The following is a 19,772-nucleotide window of genomic DNA, read 5'->3' as shown; positions in this document are numbered from 1 at the left end:
CTTTCAAACTTCCTCTTATGTACTCATTCCTTACTCTATCCATTCGCGTAACAAATTAAATATATACAAATATGAATTAAAAATGATTAATATATAAATCATGACCGCGTGGAATGGTGGCAAGAATGCCAGCAGCGTTTTATTCATTAATTAATATCCGTCGCTGTTTCTCTGTATTTAAACCATACACGGAACGATCGCGAACATAACGATATATTTCACGATGGGCGGGAGTCCACGAAATTCACGAGTAATGAGATTGTTCCTGCTATGGTCGATAGGGGCACCAAAATAATTACATTTCTAAGGACGTTCGAAGCAAAACAAGCTATATTTATTTATCTGTAACATATCGAAGACAAGAAGATTGATATGTTAAAAGTATAGGTAATATATATTACATATATTATATATACATTATGTATTTTTCTGACAGTCTGTATGTAAAATTTGATGATGGTTAGTAGAGTAATAAGACGTAACAAACGAACAAATAGCAAAAAAAATAATGCGGCGAATGGAATAATGGTCCATCTGATGGTAAGTGGTCACCAATGCCCATAAACATTGGAGCCGTTCCGAAAAATAACCATTCCTTACATCGCCAATGTGCCACCGACCATGGGATCTGAGATGTTATGTCATTTGTGTTACAGACTTTATATATTTCATTGTTTTTATCTAATAACTTAGTTAATAATAAAAACGTGTTAATTGCTTCATCTGAAACTAGATGGCGTTAGTAGTTGATTGAATCGCGCTATCGTTATGTATTTTTTTAATAATAAAGGTAATATAGCTTTTAATAACATTACATATAATTTTAATAAATGTATATGCTTTTGGGGTTTAATCTTTCATTTCCACTGGCTTTGTAGCTAAGACAGTTTTAATAAATCACAAAACTATATCCTACAAATATTTTAGTGTCTCAATTGATTCCTTCCGTTTAGATTGAAATATTTATTTTGATTAATAATATGGTTTTTATTTTGACTCGAAATTGAACTTAAAATAAAAGTCGGAAAACCAGCCATTCGTTTGCCACATAGCGTGCAAGGAAGGTGTACTGGCAAATAAATAATATAACTTAAAATTAGTAACTTTTTTTTTATTATAATTAAAAACATAACGTCGAACTCAAGGTAAAGAGTAATAGTGAAAAATAAAGTGTTGTACAGTTTGTGTGACTGAGTTTATAAGAAAAGGCCCCGTAACACTTGTGCCTGTAGTTACAGTGACTCACTCATTATTTACATCAACACTAAGTATTACTGTTTGTCGGTAGAATAGACTGTGAGTTGTACCTACCCAGACGGGCTTATACCCTTAAAGCCCTACCATCAAGTGAAATTATGACTCAAGCGTATAGTTACATTGAGTCATTGACCCTTCAAACCGGAACTAATCATGATAAATGCGAACTTTGTATAGCTCTTTAGATGTAGACTATTTAATGAGTCGGTGGTACCCAGACAGGCTACTACTTTTCTATTAAGCCCATCGAACATCGGTTACTTTTAAATATTTGTTGAAAATTCCTAAAACAATAACAGCTAGAAGAAACAACGGTGTATTTGTAAGCAAAATTTATAGGTTTCAATTAAGTAAATTCAACATTCGGTGGGACAAAGATAAGCTTGTATGATGTATGGCTTTCCGAAAATCTGTAGAGTTATTACGAAGTTGAGGGTAACCGATGAAATACTAGTTCAGAGCTTATATATGGAATAGCGCACGCCGTTTTAATTTATTTATTGTTTTGTAGATAAAAAAAACTCATAATTCATAGAAAAAAACTCATTCATATTTAAAGAATTATGACCACGGGCGAATATAACCTATTGGAAATTTGAGGAAAATATCTGTGTCTTTTCGATCTTTTTTGGCGCAGCGGGACAGCGTAGGTACCCTCCTCACACATTCGCTCCACAGTCTACTTCTGCGACAGGACATTGGCGTTTTCGCGGAAGAAGACCTCTCATTTCCGAACATGGCGTTTAACACACTCAGCAGCTCGAGGTTTCCACCGATAACGGCCGCTAAGCAAAAGCGGTGGGGCCCAGAGGCGAAACACTTCATCAGAATGTGCTGCGCTGTGTATATTTGAAAGTCGTGTAAACATGCATACATTAAGATATACAATCTCCTTTTTGATTTATTACAATTATTTTAATTATACAAATATAATAGAATTTTAATTAGTTAATACAAAATGCATTGGAACAGCAGAGTGGAATTAACTCCAAATCCATGATTTCAAAAGGCCTATTAGAATCAGTAGAATATTAATAGTCTCTTTCTTAAGTAATTCTATATTAAAGACATGCACGACATCACAAACTAAACTACAATCATTGTAATTTAGTTGGATTCTATAAAAAAAAAAAATCAACAAAAACGTCTCCACGTAACTTAATTTGCTCTAAACACAGTTATAAATAAACAATAATATTTCTCCTAAACTCGCTTAACAGGGTTCGAAAAAAAATATATCGTAATAACATCTCGAAAGGAGATATCGGACAGTAATAACTAAATATTATTTCGGCGAACCTTAACATCAAAATGTTTGTTGTTACAAAATCGAGCAGAATTAAGTTTGTGATACTTATACTATTTATCTATTTTATTTAATACTAGCTGCTCGTAGCAGGCCTTTCGTTTGCCTCTAATTGATATTTTCTCAGAACCAAGTCGAGCACGAATCTGACAGGTTAGGCTTGTTCAAATTGCTAGCGACACTATCTAGATAGTGTTAGAAGTTTAAAATTTACGTCTTAAATTTACATCCATATTTTGAAAAGCTGAAATCGAGTAAAAATAAATGTAATTTCTCACATAAGTGAAATTCTATATTCTTTTTGTAAGTAAATGATCTTAAGCCTTAATTACGTATTAAGGTTCAACGACAAGATAGCGGTTTAAATTTTATAATATAATATTTGTGTTATAAAATTTCAATAAAATATCACATGTTTTGTTCTATGACCGCATAAACAAAGTACTTTTTTTAGAAAAGATAGAACATTTGAAAACAAGAGAGTACGAATATTATCAAGTTACTCCCTCCTTTTCCTTCTCTGGTTTCAATTATTGTCTTCGTAGAATAATCATTTAATCTTAAGTTAGAACTAACTCAAACTAAATTCAAACTTATACAAGCTTGGATTCAAATCACTGCATTATGATATAACTTCAATCGCTGGGTCTGTCTATGTGTGCGCAATAATAGATTAAAAAATAGATTTTTAATCTGTTTTCACCAACAAATACATTGATTCGTGTATGATTAATAAATCAATTTCTGCAATATAGCACACATTTCGACGGTATTTGTCAAATAAGGTCTTTTCATGTCTTCTTAGAGCGTGGAGTGCTAGGCACAAACCAATATGTTCACATAAGATAATTGAATAACGTGTCTTTAAAAAACACCATAAAACAGTTAAACTAATATTATAAGGAGAAAAAACAAGCGGTCCATCCAGACCTGGTATGATCTAATCTAGATCAAATCGACATTTAGTGGGTCCTTTTGAAAGTGCAGCCACCTAGAAAGTATTCAGTGACATATGTATACACTTACGAATTATATTAATTTTCAAGATAAAAAAATACTCTCACCATAAATAACATTAAATGAAAGAAATTCACCCTGAGTGCTTTAACAACTTGCTGTGTTGCGCGATGAACGAATCCTTTTCCCTAATGAAAATGGAAATTCTTTGCCTAGCAGTAAAAATTAACTATAAGTTTTCAACTCAGAAAGAAGTAAAACATTTTGTTTTCGCTTTATAAACGTTACAAATCGCAACGTCCAACTTAAATCGGCATCCAAAATGTCACTTAATAAGACAGGTCTCTTGCGACACCTGCTTGAAACTCGCTTTATATTATATAAGAAATAACAGACACGATGAAATAAATTAACAAAGTTAACGTCATAAATGAAATGACAAGAAATAAAATCCTGTATGAATTAGAACAATAAGGAAAACAATAAGAAAGAGACGGAGAGAAACAGAAAGAGAGGCACAACGCTTTCTGTCAGAAGATTTCGAGAAGATATTAGTTTGTATTTGTTAAAATATTAGGAAACTTGATGGAACGCTTTTAGAAATATTATTCATTTCTTCCACCACCAAAATGCTGCTACCTTTGGAGACTAAGGTGACTCTTTTTAATACACAGACTAATCTGTTATGACCTAGCGGAAGATTGCGTTTTAATATGGTTAATTTGCGTCACCTGTGTATCCTCTAAATTGCATTGGATGAGCGTGAAGGCTCCAAAACTATCGCCTCAAGAGATAAAACTATAGTCAACAATGACCTTTCGCCTCAAGAGACCATTTTTGTAGTCACCAAGTTTGTATACAACATACTGTTGTATACAAACTTGGTGACTACAAAAATGGTCTCAACATACTGTTGTATAAAAAACTTGAGTAAAAGAAAAAAGTTTTATTTATATAAATATTTCATTACATGCTACAAATAAATTGGGTTGGATACACACTGATAATATATATATTTTTAATTTTAGTTACTGTTGTTCGAGAAATTCTATGACTAAAATGATGCCAGCTATACTCAGCGTACTTATCTTGAGATAAGGGTACAAAAAAAGAAAAAAAAATAGTCGGGACTTATTTTTACAGGATGTAAACGGTTTCAATGACTGTACCGTTACTCCAAAGCAAAATGCCGTGATATATAATACTATGAAAGTAACCAAATTATACTAATCGAGCAGTATGAACATGTCTAACTTTTCCAATCGCGTACGCTGCGGAGCCGAGTCTCCCTGTCGGGTACGTTTAATGAAGATTCCAATGAAGTTTTGAATCCAAAGTGATTCCTAGAAATACTGTAGTATTAGTTACACGTAGATCACTATTATTTAAAGTGAACTTGAGATTTTGTATTACATTAGATAAGACAAACAATACGCATATTATCTTTTTGCAGTTTCGAACTAAATATTTTTTGTAAACCAAATATGCATCAGTGATAATGCATTGTTTACATCGTGCTTGTTTCCAAATAAAAAATAGCTAAATGAAAAATTGCGATAGCGACACCAAAATATGGGAATATATTATTTCAAGGAACAGATTCCAGCTAATTGATATCATTGTCGTTTGAGATAATTATATAAAAAAAAATTTAAGAAATATATTTTTTAATGTAACAATACTATCTCAACAAAGATGAATCAAGAATGTCCTTGTGTCCTTTACATAGGAAGACAAAAATACAAAGTACCACTGTAACGTAAAACGTGTATCAGCTACAAAGAATTGTGGGAGTTTTTGATAAAATAAAATAAACAAGCAATATTACATATTTAATGGTAACGGAATTATACGATACAGAACGTCACGACTCATAAAACGTATTTCCTTATTTGCGCTAACTTAATTTCCTTATTTTCCTCAACAAATAATATTTGCTCCCAAGTATCGAACTTATTATTTCCCTAAACATATTAGGGACGAATGTATTTAGGTGGTCAGAACACAGAATTATATAAATGGCATCAACCAAACAAGTTCCTATTAAAGGTGAGTAACAATAACGGCTTGTAGATCTAATCAAATATATTTTATTCAAGTAAACTTTAAAATAAAGCGTTTTTGAATTGTCAATTTTTAAACGCCGAGAAACTCACCTTAGCTCTATTCAAATAAATAGATTAACAATGATATTATTAACAATTATCGTTCAATCAATTCTGTGATTTAATCATGAGGCCTAAATCCAGGTCAAGATTTATACAGTAACTATTTTAAATCCATATTTGTACATATTTAAGGACTTCATGTTAATAATTCTTTTGTAAATATGTACATATATATAAAGTTTTATTGACAAATTAGTCTTAACTAAAATAACGTTATTTGCTCACGTGGATGAAATGAAAATTTATGTCTTAAATTCTTCGATTCAAAAATAAAAAAAAATTATACCGAATTATTGAACTCGTTTTTTGCATAAAAAACAATTTATATAATTATGAAAATATATGTGGACTGTAAAATACTTATCACCAAAAATCACTTCCAATATTCTCTGTACTGTGTTTAAGCATAATTTGTTTTTTTACAGCCTCCTAAACGACACTGAACAGATGAACAGATTTAAATTGAATTTCGGATCCTTTATTGTATAATTTTTACAAGGGTTTGTATTACACTGCTTATTAAAACACATATTCCATCATAAAAAAGGGTGGAAAAGCATGGGGGTGTGGTATATATAAACAAAAAAAAAAATTAAAATAAATTTTATTATTAAAATGTTATATCGTTCGGATAATCGAATGCATCTTTTTAATATGTAATAAGTTTGTAAGTTTTTTAAATATAATAGAATTATCAATTATATCGGTAATTAAAATAAACTACACACTGTTGCCCAACAAAATAGATTTGTTTTAAAAAATGTTAAAATAATATTATTTAACGTGCTTTTATTTATAACTATTTGCCGCCAACGACTTACACGCGTTTTTTTTTTATGTTAGGCTTAAAACGTATGTCTAGAATGCCTATGTTCTCTCTTGGAGTTTCAGCTTTCTTCTACCAAATTTTGTGTAATTCATTCGTTTGCCGTGAAAGAGCGACAGACAGACAAACAAAGTTACTTTCGTTTTTATAATATTAGTATAGATTAATAGCGTTTTGTACAATATTTCAGAAGCTAAACATTTATAAATTATTGACTTACTTTCAAAACATGACAAGCAACAGTTATCTAGATAACTAAATAAAAAAATCTGAACGACTGGATATATTTTGAGAAGGAAACATTTTCCATTGACTCACCTTTTAGCTTTCTCGATGAAGGCAGAGTTATTTACGACGCAGTAAAATTCTTAGACATAAATTCTAGTTGTATAGTCTGACAATAAATAGATTCTCAATCAGAAACAGGTTAATCATTATTCTAATATTAATTAGGATAGAATATTTCTTAGACTGAGCCTTACCACAATAAACTATTACTCTAGTACACACATAACATACTAAGATCTCAAATTCGGTTTATAGTTTGTATAATGGAACTGAAATAAATAATTTTATCTAATTTATTTACAAGAAAATTAGCGATAGTAAAGTTTTCATCTTAATTCTATACTTAAAAGCTTAGCGTTTTCCTTAAACTATTACAAGTTTCTTGTACAGGTAGGATCGCTGATAAAAAGTCTTGCACGAATATGTTATCGAACACCTACAGCGGTTCCCAAACTTTTTCTCGCAGACGTTTTTATTAAATCAATACGGAATAATTTAGGTTTATATTTGATTAAAACTTCTTAGCTGGTGCTATCAATCGAAGTAATTTTTAAATGCGTATCATTCTGCAATGGTAATCACTAAATTTTTTGGTATCTTTAATGAGCTTGTTGGGAACCGCTGTAGATTTTTTTATAGAGACTTCATACATTATGTCAGTATATTTTAAGATAATTTCTATTTCTTTATTATTTTATTATATTTTAAGGTTATAAGACAATAAAAGATTATATATGAAACACAAATATTTATTTAACCATGTAATTTTTAATCGTCATATAACAAAGTATTTAAAGTAAACTACCACCGGTTCGGAATATAGATTCTACCGAGAAGAACCGGCAAGAAACTCAGTAGTTACTCTTTTTCAATATCCAAAAATACAGTCATTTTAGGTAAATACAATTATACTAACTTTGTATATTGATAATTGCAAAAACACAATTCAACTATTCATCAATAATTTAACAAGCAATAACAATTTACTATATCACAAAATTATATCGTACCTTAAATGTTAGCAGGAACTTGCTGGTCCAGGATCAAAGTGAACAGTAAAAGTCGAAGTGTCGAACTGTTCTGTACCGAGCTTTCATCACTTATATAAGCCTCACTACAAATCACGTGACTCACAATAATGAACAGAAAAGTCAAAGTACCCTCTTATTTAATATCAATGTGATCAACACAATTCAAAAATAACTTAAATTAAAATATTATTTTTACAGAATTGATTAAAACATACAATACATAGTGTAAGCCTTATTTTTAATTGTCTAATTATTTATTTATTTCTTACTTAATCTGACAAGTACCGTATTACCAATAATCCTGAATGATGCTCGTTGCATTGACTCTTCAAATATTTTTTGTAATATACGTCTCATAAGTCTTTTTTTACTTTTATTTTATTTATTTATTTACCCTGCACAACGCACCTGGAATGCCCCGGTGGTGCAAATGTCCATGGGCGGTGGTAGTCACTTTCCATCAGGTAAGCCTAATGCCAGTTTACCACCTATAGCAAAAAATACCCTTGTTTTTCCTCTAGGCATCATCAGCCCAAACAGGAATATCATCCTCGCCATCATCCCCTATGGATTATGATGAGGATGGTATTCGGGCAAACTACACACAAACAATTACAAAATATATATATGTACGACAAATGTATATTAGAAACAAGACCAACTGGGTACCATTCTACCACTAAACAGCAATACTTAGTAAAATTGTGTCCCAGTTTGAAGAGTGAGTAAGCCAATATAACTAAAGGCACTCAAAACGCCATACCATCATGGCTTCCATGGTCGTCAATGTAAAAACTGATTAATATTTCTTACACTGTCAAGGTATATGGGCGGTGGTATCCACCTACTAACAGGGACAGCATTTACCTATCAGCTTATGTATTAAAAAAAATACCGTCAATACTCAGACTCCACAAAGAACCACGTAATGTAACTTATATCGCTATCGCCTTGAAATATATATGACGCTTAATCAGTTACCGTATTAATAAGTATTCGGGCGATACGTCAATTTATAAAAGGTAATGGGCGGATGTTAGGTTATAATTTAATTATTATCGTATTACATTTTGCTATTTACCTTCATTAACATTATGTCCGGATACCTCTCATCGGTTTACCAAGTATCTGAAAGCCGCTGACTTTGATCCTAAATTCCTCACCACTTCAGGACGAAAGATTTTTAAAATTCCCAAACATTTCGTCCCAAATTATTTACACACCTAAACATTTAAAATATTCCATTCCACGTGTTTTGTGTACGTTCAAGAATATTTGATATATATATACTAATATTATAAATCCGAAGGTAACTCTGTCTGTATGTCTATCTGTTCTCAAACCACTCCACTAATGAAAATTTGTATAAAGCAAGCTTGAACCTCAAGAAACCTGTTAGGCCTATGTCCAGGCCTAACAACAGATTGCAGAATTTTATGCATCTGATGACCAACCGCTTAAACACGAGCAAAGCCGCGGCGACAACTTGTTTTCATTACATAACAAAGTGAGAAGAACTCCGAGCTAATGACCTACAGAATTTAGTGGACAAAATATTTAAAAGAAAAGTGGGCATAATTTCTCAGATATATTTCCTCATTCTGTGATGTTTGGGACGAACTGAGATATCACTTCCCATTAACCGATAAAACAATATCAGTGCAAGACAATGATTACACAAATTATCCATTTGCTGCTGTCAAGAAAGAAGGCGTAAATTATTATTAAGGAAAGAAAGATGACATTTATTCCATGATACCGCTCTGGGTAATGGTTCTAGAAATTGCCTACTCACTCTTACCTTGAAGATACTCAATTATAATTCACAGTATAAACTACACACATAGAGATGAAGGCTCAACGGTAACTAGTTATGATTGTGGAATGGGCTAGGTCCTAGGAGATATTAAGTTACATATATATAGTACTAGTGACCAGCCCCGGCTTCACACGGGTGCAATGCTGATACTAAATATACTACAGAATGTCTTTGTTACAACGTTCACAGCTTTTTTTGTTATTAGACAATACAAATCGCTTTTATAAATCTGTAATATCTTCGAAAATGTTCATTTAAATTAAATACTGTAAAGGGCCATATATCTATTGATCTATATTAAATGCACAATGTATTTAAGGTACTGAGGTAATTGGAGTAATCCTGTATTGTGGGCTATCCTTAAGAGATAGACATATATTACCTTAGACTTTTTTGTAGACCTTTTTAAGGTGTACAATAAGGCTCAGAAAAAAATTGTCTTTATTTACGTCATAACACTAGAAACCTCTAAAATTATTAGTGTTTCTCTACTGTATTATGCATGTATTATACATATAAACCTTCCTCTTGAATCACTCTATCTATTTAAAAAAACCGCATCAAAATCCGTTGCGTAGTTTTAAAGATCTAAGCATGCGCAGGGACAGACAGACAGCTATATCTACAGAATGGACCGTCTCTATGTTACTTCTTAACGTAAAATGCAAAGATCGATAGCAGTGATGTCTTTCGGGCAAATTCTATTTACAATAACAAGCGAAGGAGAAGCAACTTACGGTAACACAATCTTCATTTTTATGATATACTTATACCTTAGGCGGACGGGAAAATGGGCCACCTGATGGTTAGTGGTCACCACCGCCTATAGACAAAGGCATTGTAAGAAATATTCCTTACATTGCCAATGTGCCACCAACCTTACGAACCAGGATTTTATGTCCCTTATTTTAGTAATTACACTTGCTCACTCACTTTTCAAACCGGAACATAACTATTCTGAGTACTGCTGTTTGACAGTAGAATATCTGATGATTGGGTGGTACTTACGTACCTAGAAGGGTTTTCACAATGCCCTACCTCCAAGTATCACTACCACTGGTAATATACACACTTTTGACTTTATAATAATTACATATATATATAATTAAGTCAAAAGTACAAAGTACATATAATCTCTTGTATGGCAAACTTTCCAAAACTCGATGCTAGAAACACAAGTGTCGGAAAATATAACGCATTGTGTTCAAACAATGTAAGTCAGGCATTAAGTCCGTGTTATCTCACAGTTTCCCGAGTCTAGTGTTTACACTCACTGTAGCAAGGAGTTATCCGGATATCCTAACTCCCGGTTAAGTAAACTTGAGGTAGTAGTTCGAGGATGTAAAACAGCATTAATTTCGACGGTTGTTGATGACGTGTAACGGATCTTGTTCGATCTTGGTCTAAATGAAAATTGATGAAATATTTTAGAGGATAAATTTCCAGTTTCGATTTCCTTACCATATATCCAAAAATATTGAGCGTTTAAACACTTAACAGTTTGTTTTCTTGTATTCTTGATCGATCGAACACCACGCTAAATATAATTCCTAGTTCGGTAAGAAAGACTTTGTGTATTTTGCGTTTGAATCATACTGAGTACACGTACAGCAAAATTAATTATTATGTTTTTGTTATAAGTTTAAATTATTTAGTATAGATTAAAATCAGTTGGCATTCTATGAACACTTAGATTATTTAATAATATCACTAAAACATTTTGTCATAAATTTTTCATCATTCTGTTTTCTAAATCCTTTACTTGATTTAATTTAATAGAATACTATGCAACCGTCGCTCCTTATGCAGTTCCCTTAGTCCACCAAGTCGATTAGAGCGAGGCGTACGTGATTGATTTGATTGACGGTAACCCAGATTTTTTTTTTAATTTTGCGATTTGTCCGTTGTCAAAATATTTATCATTCCTGTTTAATTCTTCCAGATATGCACTATTAAATATATTATATAATGTCTCGAAAAAACCTTCTAAAAATATTGATCAAATTTTATAGATTCGTCATTCCTGGTCATGTCATTTCCAATTTTTATTTAGAACTGGAATGGTGATGTGAATGGAAAGAAATGACAAAAACGCATTGTTCAATAAATAATGGTAAGTATATAACATGTTTAATATACTACAAAGTTTGTTTAGTATAAGTAGAATAATTCATTGCAAATTTTCAACCATTAAATATGTAATTTTGCCTCAAAAATATTTAATTCTTCATACCCTTTTATTATCACCAAATACGTTAATCTATCTTATGTGCGCATGCTGACTATAGGTATGTACCAGGGATGTTGCGAATACTCGCATCTGCATCCGCTAAATGAACGGAACTTCCGAATCAATTTTGACATCCGCAACAAATTCACAAGGTTTTTATGGATATAGTTGTAAAAAAAATTGAAGAGGTATAATGCATGACAATAGCTACTAGCATTTTATTTGCCAAAACTCAAAAAAGATGACTCGAGACCTAACAAACTCATAACTCAATATTAAACTTTAATATGCTATATAAAAATCCATACAGTCGTTATGTGTAAGTGATCTGACAGCGTACAGTTTATACTAATTCACACACACACACACACACACACACACAAACAAAAATAGAAATTACTTCTTCAAATGAGTTTAACGTTGATTAGCTAAACACATATATAGTCATATGTGTGACTATCACTTTATTTCATTTGTATATATGTATATCGTCAAGGCAGCTTTATATCGACGGCTCCTTTATAGAAGGACGACTGATTAGAGAAACGACAAGCGTTGTTTCATCTTGAAACAACGTCAGTGTTTGGTCTATGCTTGAATCGATTGTCACTGGCAGTTTACTGTCAGTGTGTGACGGCATTCATGGTTTCTAAGGAAATAAAATATAAAAAAGCAGATCGGTGGTTACCATGAAAGGAAAACATCGTGAGGAAACCTGCATGTGTCTAATTTCAAGGAAATTCTGCCACATTTGAATCCACAAACCCGCATGGAGCAGCAGTGCAATATGTGACTAACCTCCTCAAAGGGAGAGGAAGCCTTAGCCCAGCAGTGGGAAATTTACAGGCTGTACAGGTTGTTGTTGTTGATGAAAAATAAGATTGTAACGGATCTAAGAAAAAGACTAACTGCTGTTTCTAATGAATACTTCTTCTTTAGAAAATACTTATATTCAATTATTTGAACGTCGATGATGATGTAGAAAATTGCAAAGAAATTTAATTTTAGTTGACTGTATGGTCATCAATATTTGTCTGAGTTATTTTGTCATAGAACTAATTGTTGGATCAATGGGAAGGTAAATAATAAATCTTGAGTGGATTGAGATTCGTGTCGCGAACTGTCATTCGATTATAACAGTTTGATTGATGTTTTACATTAGTAACTGTGAAGTAATTAAACATTGTGAAACTTCAATTAAATTACGAAACAATTCATACTTTTGAGCTCGCATTTAATCCTGATGACGTCCAAAACACCTGGAACCACTGATGATTATGTCAAGGAGCATTATATACACGTATATAGAACCTATGTACATAATATACACGTCCTAATTATGATGAAATTGTACATAATAGTATTTAGTCTCCCAAACTATCAATATCATACCCAGGAGTTCACGATCCAAGATCCGCTAACAACAAGAAAAGTCAGTCAGTCAGTATCGAATTTTCTTTTGCGATAAAATTTTGACAATAATTTTTGTTCAGTTTCAGTTATATTCGAAACGTGTGGCTATACAACAATTTTATTAACGATGTAGTCAGAATTTGCAAATACATCACATATCGTGAAATAATTATGAAATCTACTGCAACATTCTGCTAATGTAACCGCAATATAGCTTGGTTTGATTCTGTTGTAATATTGTTGGACAATAATAAATCATATTAAAACAAAACAGGGAACACTTCATCATACTAGCTGTTACCCGCCCGCTTGGCTGAAAATTAAATAAACCTTTAAAAAAAAATTGCGTATAACCATCTACGTCATAATACCATGTCGCCACGTTCAGAAGTGTTGACGACATTGACGCACAAAGAAAAAAACATTAATATATAGAAGACTATAATACAGTCAAAAATTTGACCACTGTGTGACTATTCAACAAACACATACATTTATTTTATCTAATCTATGTTTTTTTTAGTCTATCCTATTTTCAAAATGGTATTAAAGTTTTGTTTTTCAAACAATGAAATGCACAGAAAATGAAACAAAAAAATATTTGAAATAAAACTAGTTTTTAACGGATTTAATCGCGTATATTAATTATTTTAACATCCCGACGTTTCGAGCAATTTACAGTGTTCGTGGTCACGGGCAGTTAAATCCGTTAAAAACTAGTTTTATTTCAATGTGTAATAATCGCGAAAATCTAAGACAAAAAAATATTTATCCAGATATTATATTATAGAGAATTAGAAGGCCAAATATAAATGTCGTTTTTTTTCGAAATAAATGCTGGCTTCAAACGTGCCATGGTCTACTAGTGGATGTACTCAATTGTCAAATTACTTTGCTGCATTCGCTTGTAATTATGATAATACCCGCTTGATCTATTTCAATCGGCGTCAATTACAACGGTAACTATCCAACTACGTAGAAAGTATTACGACGCATTGTTCTTCAAGGCATGGCGCTCATCCTTGAAATTTTCGGCCACTACTGAAAGTTTCTAGATAGAAAAGATCGTTTTCGGCTTTGTGCCAGCCTGTCTGGGTAGGACCACCCACTCATAAAATTCTACCGCCAAATAGCAACGATACCTTGTATCGTTGTGTTCCGGTTTGAAGGGTGAGTGACCCAGTGTGATCACAGGCACAAGGAACAAAATATCTTAGTTTCCAAGTGTTGGCAAAGTGGTGATGTAATGAACGGTTGATATTTCTAACAGCGCCGGTGTCAGTGTACCTATAGTTCTACCAGTTTACCATCAGATGCCCCACTTCCTCGTACACGTAACTACTTGATTAAAAAAAAACCATCGACAATGTAATTATATTCTATAATTACTATCTTATATTATTATAAATTTGCAGCCTGTAAAATTTCCCACTGCTGGGCTAAGGCCTCCTCTCCATTTCAGGAGAAGGTTTGGAGCATATTCCACCACGCAGCTCTAATGCGGGTTGGTGGAATAAACATGTGGCAGAATTTCGTTTAAATTAGATACATGCAGGTTTCGTCACGATATTTCCTTCACCGCCGAGTACGAGATGAATTATAAACACAAATTAAGTACATGAAAAATCAGTGGTGTTTGCCTAGGTGAACCCGAAATCATCGGATAAAATGCACGCATTCTACCCACTCAATTCTATTTTATCCGGAGGGCCATCTCTCACTTAATTTTATTCTATTATAAAATATGACGGAGAAGTTCCTCCAGGGTTATTTTTAAAAAGCGTGACGTCAGCATTGCTGACGTCACTTTCACCAACTTGATCTTGATGGCTCATTTTGCAATGAAATAATAAAACTATTTCAGCAAAATAATAGGTTTATTCAACAATCGATCAGCACACAACGTTCTTCTGAACAGTCCGACGGCTCGAATGAGAATGAACCCCGAGCAATCGTCGCACTGCTTTTTATAGCAAACATCATAATAACAACACCTGTTGAACACAGGTGTTCAATCAATGATATAACTTTTAAAATTCATTTTTATGTTTAGTTTTCACAATTATTAATTCATTTCTGATTTTTAAACAATAAACAACAACTTATTTACAAATTATTTAGAAATAACTTGATTAGATAATCAATTTAAAGCGTTTGCGCTGACAAATATAATACAGTAATTCAACCTTATCAGACTTGTACAATGATGGTTCCCTAAAAAAAAATGGTAATACTTTACAGTATATATATTTAATTCATCTCGTCTTGCGATATATCTTCAGATTAAAACCTTTTTTTCTGGAGCGATTAGGTAAGCTAGATTCTAGCCGTGCCATAATATTTCTTGTCTTTATTTTAACTAGGTCCGCATTAAGTGTTAGATGACATTTAATTAACGGTTAATTAAAATTGCAAAGGTCAGTCAGCAAGGAATTTCATATAAAATGAGTTAGTTAACTAGGTAATTAAGAATTCTATATAATACTGTTTCTACAAAGAGTTAGAAGGATCATATTAAAAATTCGCCGCTATGCCATTCGAGGTTTATGACAGAGTGGGGATATTAGTAAATAGATGTATATTCGTTCCTTGGTGGCATTTGTTCCGTATTGCCAATGTAAGAAATGGTTACAGTTGCGGCGCAATTGTCTATGGTCAGGTCACTCGCTCGTCCACCTACATGTAGTAAAAAAAAACTAAAAATATACATACACATTGTTAATATTTAATAAATGTACGTAAAACATACGTAGAAATCTAAATCAAATATGAAATTTACTTTATTAAATTAGGTCTTTACAAGCACTATCGAATCATTATTTTCAAGCTACCACCAGTTCGGAACGATACCGCTATAAAGAGCCGGCAAGAATACAAAAACACAGTAGTCACTCTACCTATCTTGCATATGCATGTTTTAGAACAGAATACAGCAACAAAGAGTATTAAGGAGAAGCGGTTGAATACTGACACAGCAGGCAAATCTTTGTGAACAGCAGGCAAACCGGCACTTGGTGTTACGGCTATGTGCAATCGTCGTTTGTATAGGTTAGGTTAGCACCCACTTATCAAATATTCTACCACCAAACAGTAATACTTACTATTATGTTTTGGTTTGAAGGGTGCGTCAGCCAGTGCTATGCACTACAGGCACAAGGGACATAACAACTCAGTTCAAGATAGGAGGCGCATAGCTTATGTTAGAAATGATTAAAATTTCATTCGTCTCCAATGTCAGTGGTGACCACTTACCATCAAATGGCTTATTTGCCTACCTACTGATACCTTAAAAAATACACTCCCGGCGGGCCTGTACAAATTCCCTTCACCGAATTCAATTCACTTAGAACTAACACAAAAAAATAACCCTTCAAGACAAATAAAGAAACTTCTAGAATATAAATAGACAAAGCAATGACGCAAACAAATTTACTTAACTCGAAATCCCAACCTTAATCACTGACTCGGTGAAATATTAAACAGCGAGCGCTAACGGTCTGGAAACCTAATACCAATACTAAATTCACTTCACGGGAGAAAAAAAGGAAAAGAATTCAATTTTAAGATGGCCTCCACAATGAGCTTCATTCTACTTAGCGCTGTTAACGAAGTTATTTCATTTGGAAAATTTATATTATTATTATTATTTTATGTCGTTTCTACTTGTATCGTCTTTTCTTTTAAGTGAACTTGAGTGTTTATATTGTTACGAACAAAACCAACTACAGATGTCTTTATGTATTATATTATATACTAAAACCTTCTCGGAAACGTAAAAAATGAGAAGCGGGCTTAGCAAAAAAATATTAAGACGGTATACTAACGCTATAACCTTGATGTATCTCCTACGATTTATCCAACGTTGGCCATGTAAGCGTACGAAAACAGGATAACAGGATAGTGTTTTTGATAAAAAACCGTCACATATCAGTCATTTTGTACCAAATATTAATACACTGATAACCTTCTCCGTTTATCGCTCTTTCTATTAGTGAAAGCTGCATTAAAATCTGTTGAGTGGTTAAGAAAATGTTAGGGTCTGTATCTCAGAAACATGCAGTGACTTTGTTGTAACCATTTCAGCCTTTTGTCTTTGGATAATATTTCTTGAGAACTACTTTCCTGACACTTCCTCGCTCAAGAACTATATTTTTTGATTTGTTTTGACCAGGTTCTATCTCACTCTGCTAACTAATAGAAATTCTCTGACCTAAGTTTGAAAATGTTAACATACTCTTGACTCAGAAAGCAAGAACAGCTATTAGTCACTCGCGTGAGCTCGCTGTGTTCGTGGTGGATTGCCGTCCATCGTATTATATTAGTAAGGGAAATATTGCGAAAATCCATTGGCACTTAAGACCACTTACCGTCACGTATATTCATTCGTCTGTCCATACATAAAAGTATAATTTTAATAATCTATTTAAAAATCTTTTAACCACTCTCGCAGGACAAAAACGTGAAAGGTTCAATGGAAATCACAAAATGAATAGCGGTTAACCCAGATGGTTATACGTTACGTCATACGTACGCCTCCATCGGTCATTGTCTCTTACCGATACATTCAGTAGTTTTCGCGTGATTGACAAACAAAGAAAATAAATAATTATATCTCTACATAATATGGATAACAAAGACTCATACATTATACAGTATAGATATGTTCAATTACAAAGGCACGCCTTCGCGTTAATTTAATATCGTGCATGTGTTATTATTATTTATTAATGAATACAGGCGTGTATTAATAATAATAATAAATAAATATTGGACAACATCACATACATTACTTTTATCCCAAAGTAAGTAGCTAAAGCACTCATGTTATGAAAAATCAGAAGTAACTATGACACCACAAACACCCAGAAACAAGACAACATAGAAAACCAATAAACTTTTTCTACATCGACACGGTCGGGAATCGAACCCGGGACGTCGGAGTGGCGTACCCATGAAAACCGGTGTACACACTACTCGACCATGGAGGTCGTTATTAGTGTGAGTTATGTAAAATGTAAATATTTCTTTTTTATGATATAGTAAGTAAACGTGCAGAAGGCTCATCTGGTGGAAAGTGACTACTACCGAGAGGCACAACATAGATATCTACAACACCGAGAGGCTTGCAGGTGCGTTACCGGCCCTAAGAAATGTGTAGACACTATATTTGAAGGTTCCCAAGTCGTATCGGTTCGGAAAGTGCGAGGCAGAATATCGCTCAGTTTTGTGATTTGTGTTTTATGTATATATTTTAACGACGTTGGCGTTTAATATTTTTATTATGCCCACAGTTCCGCCACACACGTTGACAAATGACGAGCGACGATAAAAGTAACGGTGGGGTATCTGTGCGTGACATATTTATTGAAAAGATTAATTGTGCGAAAAAATTATATCGACGTAGAGCCAAAAAAATTTAAAACAATATCGATTGCCTCTCCGAGCGATCCAGCGTGCTTTTAGTTTCACTACGTACGTCAAATTTATTGAAACTTGACAACGAGAAACAAACGCAGTAGATACCTTATTTTTTTTAGTCAATCATGTCTCCACGAGCGTGTTGTCAGAGTTTCTATTTTCAAATTAGCAAGTAGACCACTTCGCAATCTAAATTTAAGAATTATTTATGACAAAGCAGTGTTCATATAAAGATTGATTTACATACAATATCTAATCTTTACTAATAATTTAAAAGCGAAAGTAATTATGTCTATCTTTCTGTATGTTACGCTTTTACGGCCCCACCACAGAACCAAATTTGATGAAATTTGATACGAAGCGAGCTTGAACCCCAAAGGACTTGAAACTATAAGAACAAAGCCGCGGGCGACAATTAGTTCAAGATAAATAAATGAACTCTTGAAAGATATGTTTAACTAAGTCAGAAGGAATACCAAATTTAAAAAATATTTCCATTTTTAAATGATAGGGTCGAAATAGAACAAACCTTTAACCAAATCGTATCATCCCTCATTACCGTATAATTGAAATAATCATAAATTAAATAAACTGCGCCTGTGGAACATAAAAGCTTTGGATCTGAATTGAAAACCATTTTCATTAGACTAATGCTATGCGACCTTTAGACTGGCTATCCATTGTTTTATAGCACGATATAGCGCGAACTCAAACGTTTCTAAAGATTATGACACAAAAGAGTTATTATAACTTTATTTACTCTATTGAATAAAAATTGTTTTAAAATGCTTAGAACTTTTTTTGACACGATCTTATATTGTAACAAAACTTATTAAATGTTTGTACTTAAAATTTGCTTGAAGGCGCTTGCGTTTGGTTCGCGCCTATACATGTTGAGTCAAGAATAAAAATTTGATATCGGCGTTTTGTTTTTATTGCAATTATCATGCAGTGGTAATGAGTAACAACTGGAACATTGGAAGATTTTTTTTATTTATATCGTGTGTGTGTGTATACATTGCCTGCTCCGTAGTTCAACAAGCAATGAGACTTAATGAA

This window comes from Vanessa atalanta, chromosome 17 (assembly GCF_905147765.1).
Source record: "Vanessa atalanta chromosome 17, ilVanAtal1.2, whole genome shotgun sequence".
Classification (NCBI taxonomy): Eukaryota; Metazoa; Arthropoda; class Insecta; order Lepidoptera; family Nymphalidae; genus Vanessa; species Vanessa atalanta.
This window is presented reverse-complemented; position numbering follows the sequence as displayed.